This window comes from Apis florea, unplaced genomic scaffold (assembly GCF_048593485.1).
Source record: "Apis florea isolate Af1SG1 unplaced genomic scaffold, ASM4859348v1 contig_3517_pilon, whole genome shotgun sequence".
NCBI classification, from domain to species: Eukaryota; Metazoa; Arthropoda; class Insecta; order Hymenoptera; family Apidae; genus Apis; species Apis florea.
In genome coordinates, this window is record NW_028256778.1 from 2,561,241 (window position 1) to 2,580,616 (window position 19,376).

Here is a 19,376-nt window from a genome sequence, read left to right on the forward strand (position 1 = left end):
CGACATTTCGCTATCTACACAGCTGTGATGTCCGTATTAGGAATTAGGGAGTCCAGTAAATCCCATATCACACTTCTCCCATGTTGTCATTCTTTTTTGTTGTCCCATTGTTCTTCGGTGTTGCAATTACAGCCTCCGGCGCAAGCCTTCTACTACGAAGTTTGTAAACCGTGCTCGATGGATCGCGGCTGCTTTCAACGGCGACGAATTGTTATCAGCTATTTCGCTTGACTCTCTCGATCGTTGTTTTGTACGTTCGCCGGAGGTCCAGATATGTGACCCTTTTTCTTTCTTTTAATTCGAGAGCCCGTTCCATCTGGAATGCCTTTCTTTGTGGCGTATATTCTCTTCTTGAGCAAGGTTAAGAATTCCGTCCACGTTACCGATTTTACATGCGTCCTTTTCGTCCTTATTGTGTGATTGCAAGCTTCGATGACGCAGTGCTGCAGAATGGATTACTGCGAGAGAGATCGAAGCGATCTTGACGTTCAGGCATTCCTGGAGTTCCTTCTTGCAGTTCCAGGAAACACAGAATCTTCTCCAGTTTATATTAGTCATTTTTATATTGTACTTAGAAAGTTGCGACTCGTATTGCTAATCCTGCGATTTCATGTATATCTGTATTGTGCATATATCTGGCATTGTGATCACCGATCGTCCATCTCTTCACAACAAACTATTCCTTGATTAATTTCAGAACTCTTTATGATACCAACACCAGTAATGACGCCCGAGTGCAAGCGAAAGATTGAAGCAATTTTTAAAAGTGTGTTCTTCCATTGCATAATCTGCAGATTTCTTTTTTCGGTAATACATGGCGGAAGCTAGAAAAGCTGCATTTGTAGCACTTCGTCGCTACAAGTAATCTTGCGACCTGCAAACAACCCCAATCAATATAAAGCCTCTCCCGGAACATCATAGACTCATGGATTCTTTATTGTCATCGTCAACCGAAACATGCTTTCCTCAGCTTTTGCAATGAGAGTCGCTAGATTTTTTGTTCGGCTGTCTTTACGAGTATTTTATTGCCGCTCTTTATATGTTTGATTTGAGTTTCTTTGCAACCGGCGATATAATCTTCATTATCGCTTCTTTAGTTTTCTCTGAACTATCACTTTTATGTCGGATGAGACTATGGTAACGATATTAGAAAGATCACGTTTTGTGTTCGTAAGAGCCGCAGCTCTCGATCTCACATCTGTGCATTCCGCATATGTGAGATTTTGTCTTTTTATAATTGGTTATTATGTAATTTTTTTGATTGCATTTCGAAAGGTTTGTTGCTGTCGATCTAGTCCTTTCTAAGCTGATGCTGCTTAAAAATAAGGCTTCGTTGAAGCAGTATCTGTAATTTCGAGAGGATTTATTTTACTTCAACACAATGTTTTGGAACATTGTTCTTGGAGTATGAGAGAAGGCCGAGAATATATTTATATATCTTCTCGGGCTTTGTCCTCATTTGTGTAGTGGCAATATTCTCTTTCTACTTTTCATAAGTGTCCATAGCCTTGTCAGTCCTTTTTTAGGAGATTTCGCTCTTCTGTCGCGCTTTGATCCTCCTTTTCGCTGTCTTCTGCTATAATGTCTCGATTTGGTCTTTTCTGAGCTGGTACTGCTGAAAAATAAGGCTTCATTGGAGCAGTATCTGTAATTTCGAGAGGATTTGTTTCAATACTTAAAACACAATGTTTTGGAACATTGTTCTTGGAGTATGAGAAAAGGCCGAGAATATATTTATTTATCTTCTCGGCCTTTGTCCTCATTTGAGTAGTGGCAATATTCTCTTTCTACTTTTCATAAGTGTCCATAGCCTTGTCAGTCCTTTTTTAGGAGATCTCGCTCTTCTGTCGCGCTTTGATCCTCCTTTTCGCTGTCTTCTGCTATAATGTCTCGATTTGGTCTTTTCTGAGCTGGTACTGCTGAAAAATAAGGCTTCATTGGAGCAGTATCTGTAATTTCGAGAGGATTTATTTTAATACTTCAAACACAATGTTTTGGAACATTGTTCTTGGAGTATGAGGAAGGCCGAGAATATATTTATATATCTTCTCGGCCTTTGTCCTCATTTGAGTAGTGGCAATATTCTCTTTCTACTTTTCATAAGTGTCCATAGCCTTGTCAGTCCTTTTTTAGGAGATCTCGTTCTTCTGTCGCGCTTTGATCCCCCTTTTCGGTGTCTTCTGCTATAATGTCTTGATTTGGTCTTTTCTGAGCTGGTACTGCTGAAAAATAAGGCTTCATTGGAGCAGTATCTGTAATTATGAGAGGATTTGTTTTAATACTTCAAACACAATGTTTTGGAACATTGTTCTTGGAGTATGAGAGAAGGCCGAGAATATATTTATTTATCTTCTCGGCCTTTGTTCTCATTTGAGTAGTGGCAATATTCTCTTTCTACTTTTCATAAGTGTCCATAGCCTTGTCAGTCCTTTTTTACGAGATCTCGCTCTTCTGTCGCGCTTTGATCCTCCTCTTCGCTGTCTTCTGCTATAATGTCTCGATTTGGTCTTTTCTGAGCTGATACTGCTGAAAAATAAGGCTTCATTGGAGCAGTATCTGTAATTATGAGAGGATTTGTTTTAATCCTTCAAACACAATGTTTTGGAACATTGTTCTTGGAGTATGAGAAAAGGCCGAGAATATATTTATTTATCTTCTCGGCCTTTGTCCTCATTTGAGTAGTGGCAATATTCTCTTTCTACTTTTCATAATTGTCCATAGCCTTGTCAGTCCTTTTTTAGGAGATCTCGCTCTTCTGTCGCGCTTTGATCCTCCTTTTCGCTGTCTTCTGCTATAATGTCTCGATTTGGTCTTTTCTGAGCTGGTACTGCTGAAAAATAAGGCTTCATTGGAGCAGTATCTGTAATTTCGAGAGGATTTGTTTTAATACTTCAAACACAATGTTTTGGAACATTGTTCTTGGAGTATGAGGAAGGCCGAGAATATATTTATATATCTTCTCGGCCTTTGTCCTCATTTGAGTAGTGGCAATATTCTCTTTCTACTTTTCATAAGTGTCCATAGCCTTGTCAGTCCTTTTTTAGGAGATCTCGTTCTTCTGTCGCGCTTTGATCCCCCTTTTCGCTGTCTTCTGCTATAATGTCTTGATTTGGTCTTTTCTGAGCTGGTACTGCTGAAAAATAAGGCTTCATTGGAGCAGTATCTGTAATTATGAGAGGATTTTTTTTAATACTTCAAACACAATGTTTTGGAACATTGTTCTTGGAGTATGAGAAAAGGCCGAGAATATATTTATTTATCTTCTCGGCCTTTGTCCTCATTTGAGTAGTGGCAATATTCTCTTTCTACTTTTCATAAGTGTCCATAGCCTTGTCAGTCCTTTTTTAGGAGATCTCGCTCTTCTGTCGCGCTTTGATCCTCCTTTTCGCTGTCTTCTGCTATAATGTCTCGATTTGGTCTTTTCTGAGCTGGTACTGCTGAAAAATAAGGCTTCATTGGAGCAGTATCTGTAATTTCGAGAGGATTTGTTTCAATACTTAAAACACAATGTTTTGGACAATTGTTCTTGGAGTATGAGAGAAGGCCGAGAATATATTTATTTATCTTCTCGGCCTTTGTTCTCATTTGAGTAGTGGCAATATTCTCTTTCTACTTTTCATAAGTGTCCATAGCCTTGTCAGTCCTTTTTTAGGAGATCTCGCTCTTCTGTCGCGCTTTGATCCTCCTCTTCGCTGTCTTCTGCTATAATGTCTCGATTTGGTCTTTTCTGAGCTGGTACTGCTGAAAAATAAGGCTTCATTGGAGCAGTATCTGTAATTTCGGGAGGATTTGTTTTAATACTTCAAACACAATGTTTTGGAACATTGTTCTTGGAGTATGAGAGAAGGCCGAGAATATATTTATATATCTTCTCGGCCTTTGTCCTCATTTGAGTAGTGGCAATATTCTCTTTCTTTTCATAAGTGTCTATAGTCTTGTCAGTCCTTTTTTAGGAGATCTCGTTCTTCTGTCGCGCTTTGATCCTCCTTTTCGCTGTCTTCTGCTATATTGTCTCGATTTGGTCTTTTCTGAGCTGGTACTGCTGAAAAATAAGGCTTCATTGGAGCAGTATCTGTAATTATGAGAGGATTTGTTTTAATACTTCAAACACAATGTTTTGGAACATTGTTCTTGGAGTATGAGAAAAGGCCGAGAATATATTTATTTATCTTCTCGGCCTTTGTCCTCATTTGAGTAGTGGCAATATTCTCTTTCTACTTTTCATAAGTGTCCATAGCCTTGTCAGTCCTTTTTTAGGAGATCTCGCTCTTCTGTCGCGCTTTGATCCTCCTTTTCGCTGTCTTCTGCTATAATGTCTCGATTTGGTCTTTTCTGAGCTGGTACTGCTGAAAAATAAGGCTTCATTGGAGCAGTATCTGTAATTTCGAGAGGATTTGTTTTAATACTTCAAACACAATGTTTTGGAACATTGTTCTTGGAGTATGAGGAAGGCCGAGAATATATTTATATATCTTCTCGGCCTTTGTCCTCATTTGAGTAGTGGCAATATTCTCTTTCTACTTTTCATAAGTGTCCATAGCCTTGTCAGTCCTTTTTTAGGAGATCTCGCTCTTCTGTCGCGCTTTGATCCTCCTTTTCGCTGTCTTCTGCTATAATGTCTCGATTTGGTCTTTTCTGAGCTGGTACTGCTGAAAAATAAGGCTTCATTGGAGCAGTATCTGTAATTTCGAGAGGATTTGTTTCAATACTTAAAACACAATGTTTTGGACAATTGTTCTTGGAGTATGAGAGAAGGCCGAGAATATATTTATTTATCTTCTCGGCCTTTGTCCTCATTTGAGTAGTGGCAATATTCTCTTTCTACTTTTCATAAGTGTCCATAGCCTTGTCAGTCCTTTTTTAGGAGATCTCGCTCTTCTGTCGCGCTTTGATCCTCCTTTTCGCTGTCTTCTGCTATAATGTCTCGATTTGGTCTTTTCTGAGCTGGTACTGCTGAAAAATAAGGCTTCATTGGAGCAGTATCTGTAATTTCGGGAGGATTTGTTTCAATACTTAAAACACAATGTTTTGGACAATTGTTCTTGGAGTATGAGAGAAGGCCGAGAATATATTTATTTATCTTCTCGACCTTTGTCCTCATTTGAGTAGTGGCAATATTTTCTTTCTACTTTTCATAAGTGTCCATAGCCTTGTCAGTCCTTTTTTAGGAGATCTCGCTCTTCTGTCGCGCTTTGATCCTCCTTTTCGCTGTCTTCTGCTATAATGTCTCGATTTGGTCTTTTCTGAGCTGGTACTGCTGAAAAGTAAGGCTTCGTTGGAGCAGTATCTGTAATTTCGAGAAGATTTGTTTTAACACTTCAACACAATGTTTTGGAACAGAGTCTGAGAGAAGGCCGAGAATGTATTTATATATCTTCTCGGCCTTTGTCCTTATTTGGGCAGTGGCAATGTTTTCTTTCTCCTCTTCATGAATGTCCATTGCCTTGTTAATCCCTTTTTTGGGGATTTCGCTCTTCTGTCGCGCTTTGATCCTCCTTTTCACTGCTTCGAAGCCGAGGCTTCGCGCTCTGATTCATCAGAAAATACCTTCCTCTTTAGGTAATTGGTCTTCACTTTTTCGCACTCTATATCCGAAGTGTTCATGTCTAGCTGTCTTTGACATTCTGCAAAAAGAGAAGTTAATTGGCTTATGAGGCTGTGATATGCCGCCTATTGGTCACTGAGCTCGGTCATTTAATTAATCAGCGATGAAAATATTGGCCACGTAATAAGAGCTTGGAGACGCTTCGATTGTTCAATTAGACAAATCGCCAGATAGCAGTATACAAAGATGAACACTTGGTGGCGTCGCGATCGAACTATGTTGGATCATCGAATATGACAGCTATGCATTCCTTGATTTTTTAAGTATATCTTTAAGCGATCGAGAGGATCTATCGACGGTATAAAACCTCTCTGGCGATTCGGGACAGAAAGGGAAATTCGTATAATCATATATAAAGGTGGAAGGAGTCTCCATCCTTCGCAGACATGAAGAAAGATTTATCTACAAAAAATAGATAATTGACTCACTCTAGAACCACATACACGTGCTGATTGTCTCAGTTCAACAGACTAATTTCCAGATGTAATATCTGTTTTAACGGTTTATAATCTGTTATAAGAGTGAAGTGGGTATAGACGTAATAGAAGAATTTTTGGACTTATTTTTATTATATCAATTGATTCTTCTAAATCTTCTTTTTCATTTTTTCCTTATAAATATTTAAAATAATATTCTTTTCATTTATACTATATAATATATATTTTTTTAATGCGTTTTTTAACAGATAACTTTTTCATTCATAATTAGAATTGAAGAATGATAATATCACGAAAAGATAAAATGTATAGTGGAATGAAATATGCATTTCGTATAGTCAAAAATCTGACTATTTTTTAGCTTTTTCTTTTTACTAATAAGAATTAATATTGTTAAGATCTTTTTTTAACTTTTTATCCAAGAAAAGAAAAAATGAGTTCTTGAAGTCTTTTTATAATTACAAGCATATTTATAAACTTTTTTAACATAACATATTTATAAATTTTTATTTGACCTTGCATATAAGAGTAAGACATTACTACAATCCTGATTTTTAACTATTGTTTGATAATTAATATTACAGCTGTAGCATCGATCATGTGAATATCATGCAACTATTTTATTAATATTTTCAACTCTATTCGTTGGACCTAATATATATATTATGATAATAAATGACTATATCAAATTCATTCCGGTGAAAAAATTGATGAATTATTCTAATGATATTCTTGAAAATTCAAAATTTCTTTTCTAAAAAATTCTTGAAAACTATATTTTTTCTAATATATAATCTCTCCGATATATTGATCTAATATCATTATTAAAATTATTAAATTTAAAATTAAAAAAAAAATACAAAAATATATTAGATAGAACTGATAATTTCATTCATTTGATATTTGCTTTGCAATGTTAACAATTATGGTGATAATTGAAATTGTAATAATAATAAATAATAATAAATAATAATGAAGGAAATGATTCTGAACGCAGAATCTAGGACACATATTAACTATCCAGTTGATAACAATGAAAAACGAATGATATTTTTAATGGAACTATGGAAATTTCGGTGACTCATTCTGTATGTAATTTATATATTAATACTAATTAATTAATAAAACATTATTAATTATGAATATTATTTAACATATAAAAATATAGTAATTTATCTAAAATAGCATACTTTTAAGTTATTTTAATTTTTTTTTTATCACGAGATAAAAAATAATGGCTTTTAAAGATGCAGGATTTTCTAGTCGAAAAATTGTTCTAAAAATAAGAAGTTCTTATTATAACAAATAACTTTTTTAGATTAAGTGATTCATATAATAAAAATCCAAAAGGAAATAAGAAGTTGACTTGAAGACAACTTATTTAATTTTCCATGGTGTTCAAATTAAAATGTAATAGTGAAACAAATAGATTTAGATCTTTCAGTATTCAAAAGGTATGTTCAACAAATGTTATAGAAAAATTAAACGATTCATATGGAGCTCATAAAAGCTTCAAAATCACTTTTAATGCATGAATATAAAATACTAAAATCATTTTTGTTAAAAATCATACATTTTGAAACAAAAAACAAAAAAGGAAAAACATTTTTTCGTCATTTTCTTCAGATAATTTTAAATAAAATATTATTGATATGATTTGAGTAAATTACATGATATTGCTGAGTTGAAGTTTTGGTGATGGAAGTGTTATAATTTGAATTGCATTTAATTTTTTCGGGAAAAATACCGATATATTGGATATTAACGAGAATAAATTCTCAGAAGTATATAGAATTTTTAGATGCTTTAATTATGTTTATGAAAGAACTGGGTTCGGATGAGAAACTATATTTCAAAAATAATATGGCTATCGACATATGGAAATATTAAGTTAATGTAATAGCCCATCTAACCTCATAGAAAATCTTTGGGAAATATTAGCCTAAGATATATGCAATTTGCAATAATTGGAGAACTTAAAGATATAAGGCAAGTTTTAAAAAATGATCGAAAAAAAAGAAATCATTCAAATTATTCAAATATTAATCTTCAAAAGTATTGATGTAAATGATACTGATATAAATAATATAAAAGTGCACAATTATATAAATATAAGATTTCTATGAGAAAGATGTGTCACTGAAAAAAAATATATATAATACAAAAAATGGGATTAAAAAATACTTCCGAACGTTCACTAGAAGTCAATAAAGAAGAAATCAAGTACTTTTTTCGATTTTTAAACAAAATAATACAACTTCCAAGTATAAATTTATATTTATATATGTCCAAGGTTTCAATTTTGAAATTCTTTTGAGAATGCGTTATTTTACAAATACCGATTATTTATGGAAAATTTAACGAATCATAGATGAGCTAAATGAAAATTTTAAAAAGTATTATTATTCAGAATTTATCTGTATTGATGAATCTATGATCGTTCTGTGGATGGATTATATTTCAATAATACATAAAGTAAAAAAACTAAATATGATAAAAGTTTTTTGTTACGAATTTGAATATAATTTTTCTATTTACAATGATAAAGCTTTCTATGAAGTAAATATAATATCAATAAATGTTATAAATTTTTGTAAAGATATATTTCGCAAAGATTATATATTATGCACTGGCAATTGATATTAGATTTTGCAAAATAATTAATATAACAAAATATTTGATAAATATTCTCTAAAACAATCGTAGATGTAATCAAAAATATAGTGTCAAAAAAATTGAAAACAGAAGAATTTATTTCACAAGAAAAAAAATAACAATTTTGAAATAGAAAAAAATATGATATTTTTTTATTTTTTATCAAATATTTAACAGAAATGGAAACTATCAAAATAAATTTATTTCTAAACAAAAAAATAATTAATTATGATATAAGAAAAAATCTATTGATTTTTCGGATCAAATAATGAAATAATAATCCATATAATTTAATAGTTTTAAATCAATAACAAATTGTATTTGTAAACTATTAATTATAATGTATTCTTGGTTTTGATAGGTTTGTTTTTGAATGCATGATTTAATGTAAGTTCAACGTAATTTTAAGTCAAGAATAAATTCAATACGTTTTGTGAGCAAAGAAAAAAATATTTTAATATAGAAGATATATATTCGAATAATACACCAAGTAAATGCGGTGATTGACGAGGTAGATGATGAAAAAATTTTGAAAAAATGCTTAAAAAATTAAATAATAAAAAACTCAATGAAGAGAATGCAATACATATTAAAATAGTTAAATATTATGCATATTATGCAAATATTATACACAAAAAGTTATAGAATCCTACATTAAATTCTATAAAAAATTCAATTAGAATTTTGGAAAAACAAAACAGTAATCCAGAGTTATATTCTTCTTTTTCAAATTGTCTTAGCAGTGCTACCAATACAAGCCAGTATCAGAAGATTATTTTCATCTGAAATATATTTTAATACTTCTGAGATATAAACTGATATAATATTTTAATATTTAGATTTTTAGGAAGTTTTTCGGATAAAAATGTATGTGTAAAACGCATCCTAAGATACTTGCAAAGTAAAGATCTAGAAAAAGATATTTTGGGATATAATCGAGATGAAGAGCTTGTAGAATATTATAATTTTGATTGAAATGATATTAATACATAAAAAAGGACAACAAAATACATAATAATTATAGTGAAAAATCAATAAGTTAATGTTCTTGTAAGTAGTTAATTAACTAATAATTAACTCTCTATAACTAAAGTAAAAATATGTAGTATAGAATGTTGTAAAGAGATAATATATTTGAAAAAATATATTAGAAAGCATAAAGGATAAAAATTATTAATAGATAATCAAAATATAATAAATACAATTAAAAATGGTATATTGCATCGTGAACATATTGATAAATAATAAAATATAATGAATAGAATATTACTCCATGATAGAATAAATAGTATATTGGTTTAGATAATATCAACACAAAACTAATATGTGTAGTAAAATTTAAAGAATTGAGAGGCAAACTAATAGGTTCAGCTTAGATTTAAGAAATTTAAGAGAAAATATTGAACGAATAGCTGTAAGTGGTCGATAATATAGATCACATGTATGTTTTACAGAAATGTACAGATGATAAGTCTGACATCTAGCGTAATTTCAATTAACTAATCATCACATGTATTAATTAGAAAAATTCTTATCTAAAAAGTGTATACATTGTATAAAACAGAATGTTGTACTTTGTAATAAATAAATATAAAACAAGATATCTTTAGATACTTAATCCTACAAGATACTTAATCCTAATTAATCCTAACATCAAAAACTTTTATTATTATTAGATAGAGTATGATGAAGCGATGAAGTATTGCAATAAGTAAATTGAAGTATCTGCAAAAAAAAAAAAAAACTTAAAAGATTAGACAATGAATGAAGTAAATTTTGGATGGAAAGAAATGAAAGAAATTTAGCGTGAATAAAAATAACAGAGAATAGAAAATAAAACAAATAGCAAATTGTTAAAATTTTTAATTTCATGTTTTTGAAAATAATTAGAACAAAAGAGAAAAAAAATTTTATTAATGTTAAACTTTAAAAACTTTTTATTTTTATTTAATGAAAGTAGAAAGTAAGAAACAAAAAAAATAAAGTAATTAGAATTAGATTAAATTTATTAAATGCAATATAATTTTTATGTATCCCAAAAACAAGAAACCATTATTCAATAAAAAAACATTAATAATTTTAAATAAATATTTATTCACAAATTACGATAAGATAAGATGTTGTGAAATGAAGTAAGATTTATAAAGTTTAATGTGCGTATTAAAAATATATATCTGATAGATTTATACTATATTTTTTATATTTTTAGATTAATTATTAATATATTTAGTAATAAATATTAAAATTAAATCACAATCTATTTAATTATGCTAAGAAAAAAAAGCATCGAATTTTTTAATATTTTTATTTTTTTTATTTTATTTTATTTATTGATTGTATTTTATTGTATTTAAATTTTTTTAAGTTTTATTGTTGGTTCAATATTAAATTTTAAGTTAGTTATATTAAATATATAATTAAATTATAAATAAGATAATATTATGATTCTTCTACATAAAAATATAAGATTCCTTTGGAAAGTGGATTCTATATATGATTTAAAATGATGAAAAAAGTTCATATATGCTTGATAAGGCTACACAATATTTCATTTAAAATCATATATGAATTGTTGTATTTCATTCAATCTGCCATACTTATCAAAATTCATAAAAACAAATCAAAATGCTATATTCTATAAGATTTCGAATTAGAAAGATTGAATTTTTTTTTATATGCACTTTTTTATATACTTTTTTAATTATTTTTACATGTACAAGAAAGTTCAAAATGTTATTGATACTTGAAACAATTTGAATTTCAAATTATTAAACATGAGCTAATCAAATCACTGACAAATCTTTATCTCTATTTCACTTGTACTCAATAGTTCTTATTCTTATGCAGAGAGAAATAATAGTCGATCTGGATATTAATAATGTGTAATGCTGATTTACATATTAATAATATTATTTGTCCACAAAAAATATATACATATTACTTCAATTGCTTTTTTTACTCGAATGAATATTATATATTAATTTTTTTTTTTAATTTCTTTTTTATACTTTTATTTTGTGATTTGTATTACACGAACGTTACAAACAAATCTAGGTCAGAATAAAGAAGCACTATCTTAGCAAAAAGAAAGATTGTTGAGTTAGACTTTCGTATTCGTATATTTATACAAACATAACATTCAATTTAAAATATTACTATCTCACTTTTTTTGTTCTATTAAGTCCCTTTTTCAAATGCCGATCAGTATTCAATTAGTTAGTTAGTTAGCAATGCTATTTCAGTAACACATTATCAAATTTAGAATTTGATGAAACAATACATATTTGAATGCTTATATAAAACAAAGTTTTAATCAAATAATTTTCATATTATAATTTTTATATAAAATTAAATTGTACGATAATACATATTAATCGAAATAATTTTATTCAAAGAAATTAATGTGAATAGTGAATAAAAAAAATATCTAACGTGCAATAATAATATAAAAAAGAAAAGTGCTTATACCCCTTTTTTTTTTATAAAACGCAGCATTAGTATGATATGATTAAAATATAGATATTAAATTTCGACTATTATTTTTTTCTGTTTAGTAATTTCATATTGAAATAAAAAAACATTAAATTCAAATGAAATAGAGATAAATGTTTTTCAACTGATGCTTTTGATCTGTGAATTTTAAATTGATTTAAGTATTATTAATGACTTTCTTATACATATGAAGATAAACAAGTTTATGTATAGAAAAACACATCTAATCTTTCTAATTTGAAATGTGTTTTGATTTTCCTATGGATTTCATAAGTAAATAGGTTAAACATCATACAAAAATTTAGCCAGGATTTAAAAAAACTAGTGTATGTATTAATATTCTGGAATTTATTAAGATTTATTCGAGATTTTGTTAAATAAAGACTTACATATATATTATATTGAAATTCACTTGAAATAATTAATTGTATATAAAAAAATATCATTTACTTTCATTAAGAGATTTCATTACGCAATTACGACATAGCAATATAAGTATTGCCGCGCATCTAATTATTTTTTTCTTTTCGTTGTCTTACTTTATCTAATATAAACTTAAAATTAATTAAAATAAATGTGTATATGAACTTTTTTCATTGTTTTGATGTCTAGAATCCACTCTTCAAAAATGTCACACACATTTATGAACATTTTGTATATTCTTATATAAAATCATATAATATAATTGTATAAAATTTTATTATTTTTCTAATTTTTTATCTTGCTTTAATCTTAATTTTTTTTATTCTGTTTATAATAAGAATTGTAATATTTTTCAATTGTCGATACTTTGCAACATTTTTATTTTTTAATTTTATGACGTTTTCCAGCTGATTTTTAGAAATAAATTGTTTTCATTTTTACAGTGGCATAAATAATATAATTAACCATTTTTAAATGACCTGAATGAAAAGTTAAACAGAGACAGTTCGATATAAAATATTATAATATATTAAGGAATATTATATTTAATTAATTTAACTTCAATCATTAATGATACACTTTAAATTCGAAATGACATATATAAAAAGAAAAAACAAGGAAGATGAATTTTTCAATAAAGCAAATTCATGCTTTTTTTAATTATATTTAAATAGTAATAATTTCATTGGTGATATTTCAGATATTTAAAAATTTATATAAATAATTTAGATAAAATTGATGCTTGAAAGTTGCAATATTTTACATTCACTTGCATGATCACTTACAATGTATTATTAAGAAATTCTTCTAAGTATTTAAATTATTGCTATTTAAGATATACTGCAGATAAATCTTTGGTTAAATCTTTTTAATTTGCATTCAGTTGAAAAATGCTCAAAAATGTTTTGTTAGAAAATTCTAACAAAAATTTAACATAACAATTAAACATTCACTTACATTAGTTCTATTTTAAAATAATCTGTTTTATATTGTTGCATACAAAAAAGACTTCAGTTACAATCATAATCATTAGTTTTTTATTTTTAAAAAAATAAATATTCCTTTATTAATATTAATTTACAAAATATTTGTTAATTTTGAAGATACAACAATGAAATTTACATATTATTTATAAAAAAAATAGAATTTAATTATTAATTTTATTCAAAAAGAGTCTGAGAATTTTGAAGTTTAGCAAAGTTGTGGAGAAAAAGTAGAAACATTCTGTACACAGTATTTATAGTATATATATTTTTACAGGGCAAGTAAATAAAAGTAATCATTATTGATAAAAAGTTAATTATAAATATATATATAATAATTATAATATATATTAAATACGTGTTTTAATTTTCTAATTTTAAAATTCTGCAAAAATATGTAGAAAATATGATGAATATAAAATTAGATGAAGAAAATAATACATATTCAGTTATAAAAAGCTGTAAGAAAACTTGAAGATGATTTGTATTTATATTTGTATTTAAGAATAAAAAAACATAATTCTGAAGGAAGATATGGAAAATGAAAAAAAAAAAAATAAAGTTCAGATAATGTTCATGTATATAGCATTGATGTGCAAAAATTTATTTTTTCTGTTGCAATACTAATTGTTTCTAATGCATATTATAAGAACATATATTATTATATTCTGATATTCATAGTTTACATGAAAATATAGAATTCTGTATGTTTGATGAAATGAAACAATATTGAAAGAAGAAATAGAAATAATCTCTTGTTTAATTAAACATATCAAAACAGTTGCTAATAAAAATAAAGTAATTATTTATAGTGATACATACATAAAAATGCGATATAAATATAGTTTTATTTTTATTAAAATTAATTCAAAATGATGATATAAAAATAAAAGTTATAGAACACAAATTCTTAATATCAAATCATTCATTTTTATTGAATGATTCGAATTTTGGATATATAGAATTTATAATATATCGTTCAACTATTCATATTTTAAAAATTAGTATTGCTGTTTAGAAATTGTTTTGAACATTCCAACAAGTATCATTTATGAAAGAATTTTTTTCAATTAAACAATTAAAACAATAATAAAGTGAAAATTATAACTCTCAAAAATAATGGGATTATTAATTGAAGATTCTTGAGATAATTTGAAGCAACATTTTCCTTCTCAAAAACTTTTGACTTTGTTAACGAATTATTAACAAAAAACACTGATTAATACTTTCTTCGACATATATTGTTTGGATTTGTTCGTGTTAAGAAAAGATATGCTAAATATGTTAAAGTTAATATATTCAATTAATCATATATATTTTTCCAAGTATTAGAGTGAGAATATACAAAACGATAACAAATTTAGTAACAAATAAATATTCTATAATAGTATCATAATATAATATAAGTAGCATTAATTATATAATATAATTGACTTATAATATACAATTAATATAATATAATGTATAATGATTAAATTTATATTATATTACAATTAATGAAATATTTAATGAAATAAAATGCTTATTGTAAAATGGATATTTTATTTTAGTTCAAAACATTATTTGCATAAATTATAACTATTGATCAATTGTTATAAGTTATATTTTTTCAAGGAAGTGATATTATAATTCAATATAATAATGATACCTGATCATTTATTATATTCCTAATAATTAATTTATGAAAAAAAATATAATTTTTTCTGGTAAGTAACATTATTATAATTAATATACTCATATTTTATATTATATTTTGTTTACAATTTTTTATAAAATGCAAGAAAAAGAATTTGATTTATTGAATTTCTTCAATTAAGAAGCTTATATTTCTTGCATGCTTGATATTTTTATCGATTAAGAATCTATAAAATAGATAAACGATAAACCTCTAATTGTTTTTTTAATAATTCTCTTAATTATAAATTCAATGCTGCAGGAAATCTCAAATTAAATAACATTTAGACACAAATGTATACAAAACAAATATTATGAAGTACAATATATTTATTATTATTAACAATAATAGGCAATCAAGATGAGGCAAGAAAAAATAATTTTTATGTTGATATATGTCAAGCTGTAATATGCAAGTGTCTAGATAATAAAGCATGAAGAAATTTTCTATAAAAATGCATATATCAAGATATATTCTAAATTCGATGCTTTCTTAAAATTAATAATGCTATAATTTGATTATTGAAAATATTATTACAAAAAAATAATAATTTAAATTTATATAAATTATATAAATTTATATTTTGAAAGATATAAACATCCAAAAGTCAATAACGTAATATTAACATAAATTTATAAAATTATAAAATTATACATCGTTTCAGAGAAATCGTTTTTAGCATATAGTTTAATTTTAATCGATAAACAGTACAATTTTTCAAACGAAAATTTAAAAAGAAAAGTATTGTAAATTTAAGTTATATTATAGTTTAAACTATTATAATTTTATTCGCATTTATTTTACATAAATCTGTATAAAGATCTAATAACGATTTTTTAATTTCAAAAATATTATATTATTTAATATAAAATTAATATATTATTATTAATCTTATATTTCGCATTTATTTTACATAAATCTGTATAAAGATTTAATAACGATTTTTTAATTTCAAAAATATTATATTATTTAATATAAAATTAATATATTATTATTAATCTTATGATATAGTGTAAGATAAAATAAAAATCTTATGATATAGTATAAGATGATATATATAGTATAGTATAAGATAGTATAAGTAAAGTCTTTTTTATTTTGTAATTTATAACGTTTGGTGTATTTTTTATCAAATTTCGAATGTATTCCTTGATAAAGATTTCCATGTTGTTTTTATTTGACATAGTTATTTTTAGTAAATTTTACTTTTATAAAGATCCATATATACGATTCATTTGGCGATTGTGAAAAGAAGTCTAGATGTTTTCCATTTTCCAGGCGCATAGATGATTCATATTTCACATCTTTTGTAGAATCTAGAACGTTTTATCAGAGATTTTAATATTTTCATTCTAGATTTTAATATTTTCGAAATAAAAATAATATTGCTCGTTTCAAGCGAAAATTTCACATTGCAGGTACATTTTGCGTAAAAATTTCGTTAATAGATATATTTTTTGAGATAGCAATGATTATTGAAAAAATATTATTTTTAAAGAAACGATTAGAAGTTAAAAATTAATTATTTCTGCAGAATATACTTCGAAATTTAATTTTAGATTCTTTTAATTTTCTTCTTATTGTCATAATAGCAATCTTTTTTTTTTTGCTTGATAAAGAAAAACTTTTTTCAAAATTTTTGTTTTTTCAATGATTTTATGGTTTTTTTCTTCTCTTCAGTTTTTCATCATCGATATTTTTCATTATTTTATATCGATGCATTCAATTTTTTTAAATTCTACCGACTTTTGCATAAGTTGCGATTTAAAAACTTTGATTCTTTCGAATGGAAACTTTTTAGAAAAATTTTAAAAAAAGTATACAACACTCATCTTAAATCTCATACATTTATTATGTAGGTAAACTGATACTGTTTAATTTAGAGTAATCTATATCATATATCTATATCATAATATATATCATTCAGTTTAAATTTTATGAAACAAACTATAGATATTCATTTATATTAACAGATAATATTTCAAACATTCAATCAAAACAGTAATTCAAGATCATAGAAGAAGTATTGCAGAAAATCAATTTGTACAAGACCTAATATATATCAGAGTTTAAATCTAAAAGTTATGATTTCATGCAATAATATACTAAAAAATAATATATTAATATATTATACTATTCAAATATACTAAAGGATTATACAACTTATAAAAAAAATATTAAATGCTACTATACTCTTATGTATATCTCAAGTTTTGTATGTTACTTAATATTCAGCATAATAATTAAATTCATTCGATTGTAAATAATTATTTTCACGAATCCAACATCAAATCATTGAGACAAAAATTTGACTAATAAGTTAATGATCTATCATCGATATTGAAACGATAAAATCATCTGTTAAATTCAAATATAATGAGTTGTCTAATAAATAGCAATTCAAAATCAGTTTATCTGTAATTAAATCTTTTTTCGAGATATATGCTATATGTACCAATAAATTCATTAATCAACTAAATTGCAGAAGTATAATAACATTCAGTAGTTTTAAAAAAATATATATTTTAATAATAGAATATAGAAAATAAAATATAAACTGCTCATAAGTGGTACTCAAATATTTTTATGATAATTAAAAATGTAAAAAAAAATAACTAAAATTTTGTGTTTTGTTTTTTTTTTGCTTTGAATTTAGTTGTGTATAAAATTTTGTAGTATGATCGGAATATAATATAATACCAGAAATATCGCAGTGAAATAACTTCAAATCAGATTATTGGCAAAAAATAAATAATTTGAAATACAAAATAATATACAAAATAATTAAATTTATTAAACATAAATTAATATTAAAAATCAATTAAAACATACTAAATAATAGATTGTTGGAATAAAAACAAATAAGAAATAATATTGATATATTTTTATGTCTTTATCAATTTTCTAATTATATTTGAATCAGAATTACTATTTTAATGTATTAATAATAATTATTTATTTAATAATTGAAATTAAATGAGATATAAATTCTATTAATATACTAATTTCTAAAAATATAATTACTAAATATAAAAAAATAATTAACATCTGTTTTTAATTAAATAGTATATACATATTAATTAAATATTAATTAATATATTAAACTTAAAATTGAAAAAGTAGAATTCATTAATTAAAGATACCAAGAAAGTAAAAATAATAGATCATAATATTTGATTTATCAAAAATTCGATTTTCTATATTTGATAACTAAAATCATTTATTTTTATTATGTAAATAAACATTTTTTCAAATTGAAAAATCTATTTTGATTACCAGCTAATTATTAATATTTAGATAAGAAATCACTTGTGTATATGAAATAATTAATGTATGTTATTAGTATTTTTTTGATTTCTTACATATTTTATCGATATATTAATTTACATATTAGTTTTTTCTATTTTATCTTATTGTTTTTTTATACTTATTTTTTTGCTAGAACTTTTCAATTTTTCAAATCCATAAAAAAATCCATAAATTATAAATTATACATAATAATATTTCATTTTTTATATCGTATATGGTTAATAAAGATTTTTTTATACAAATTTAGTATCGATTATTGATAACAATATCATCTACGAAAAAACAGATATTCTAAATGTCGAAAATAAGCATTTGATATAAGTAGGATTTATAATAGAATCATCAATACAGAAATAAAAATTATATAATGAATAGCAATGATCAACATCAAGTCATAATTATAAAAATAGGAATATCATCAATCGAAAAATTGATTATGAATAGAGAGGGATGCAAATAAACAATAATTTCAATAACAGAACACAATAAGAAATGCATATTTTTTAAAATGGTTAAATATATACATGCAAATTCAAATTTTTCACAATTGGTCCATAAGCTTCTTAAATTTCTTCTCTTTTGTTAATATAATAATTCTACTATTTCTTCATGTTTTTTGACATACGAAAAAATACGTCATTAAAAATATGAACGAACATCGTGCGATGATATTGAAATAGATGCAAATTAAATATTTGTTAGTTTTCCCATTTTCAAATAATAATGGGACTATTATTCATTGAATCAATGACCATATAAGAACTCCTGATTCTTGTTCGACCAAAATCAAGCTACAT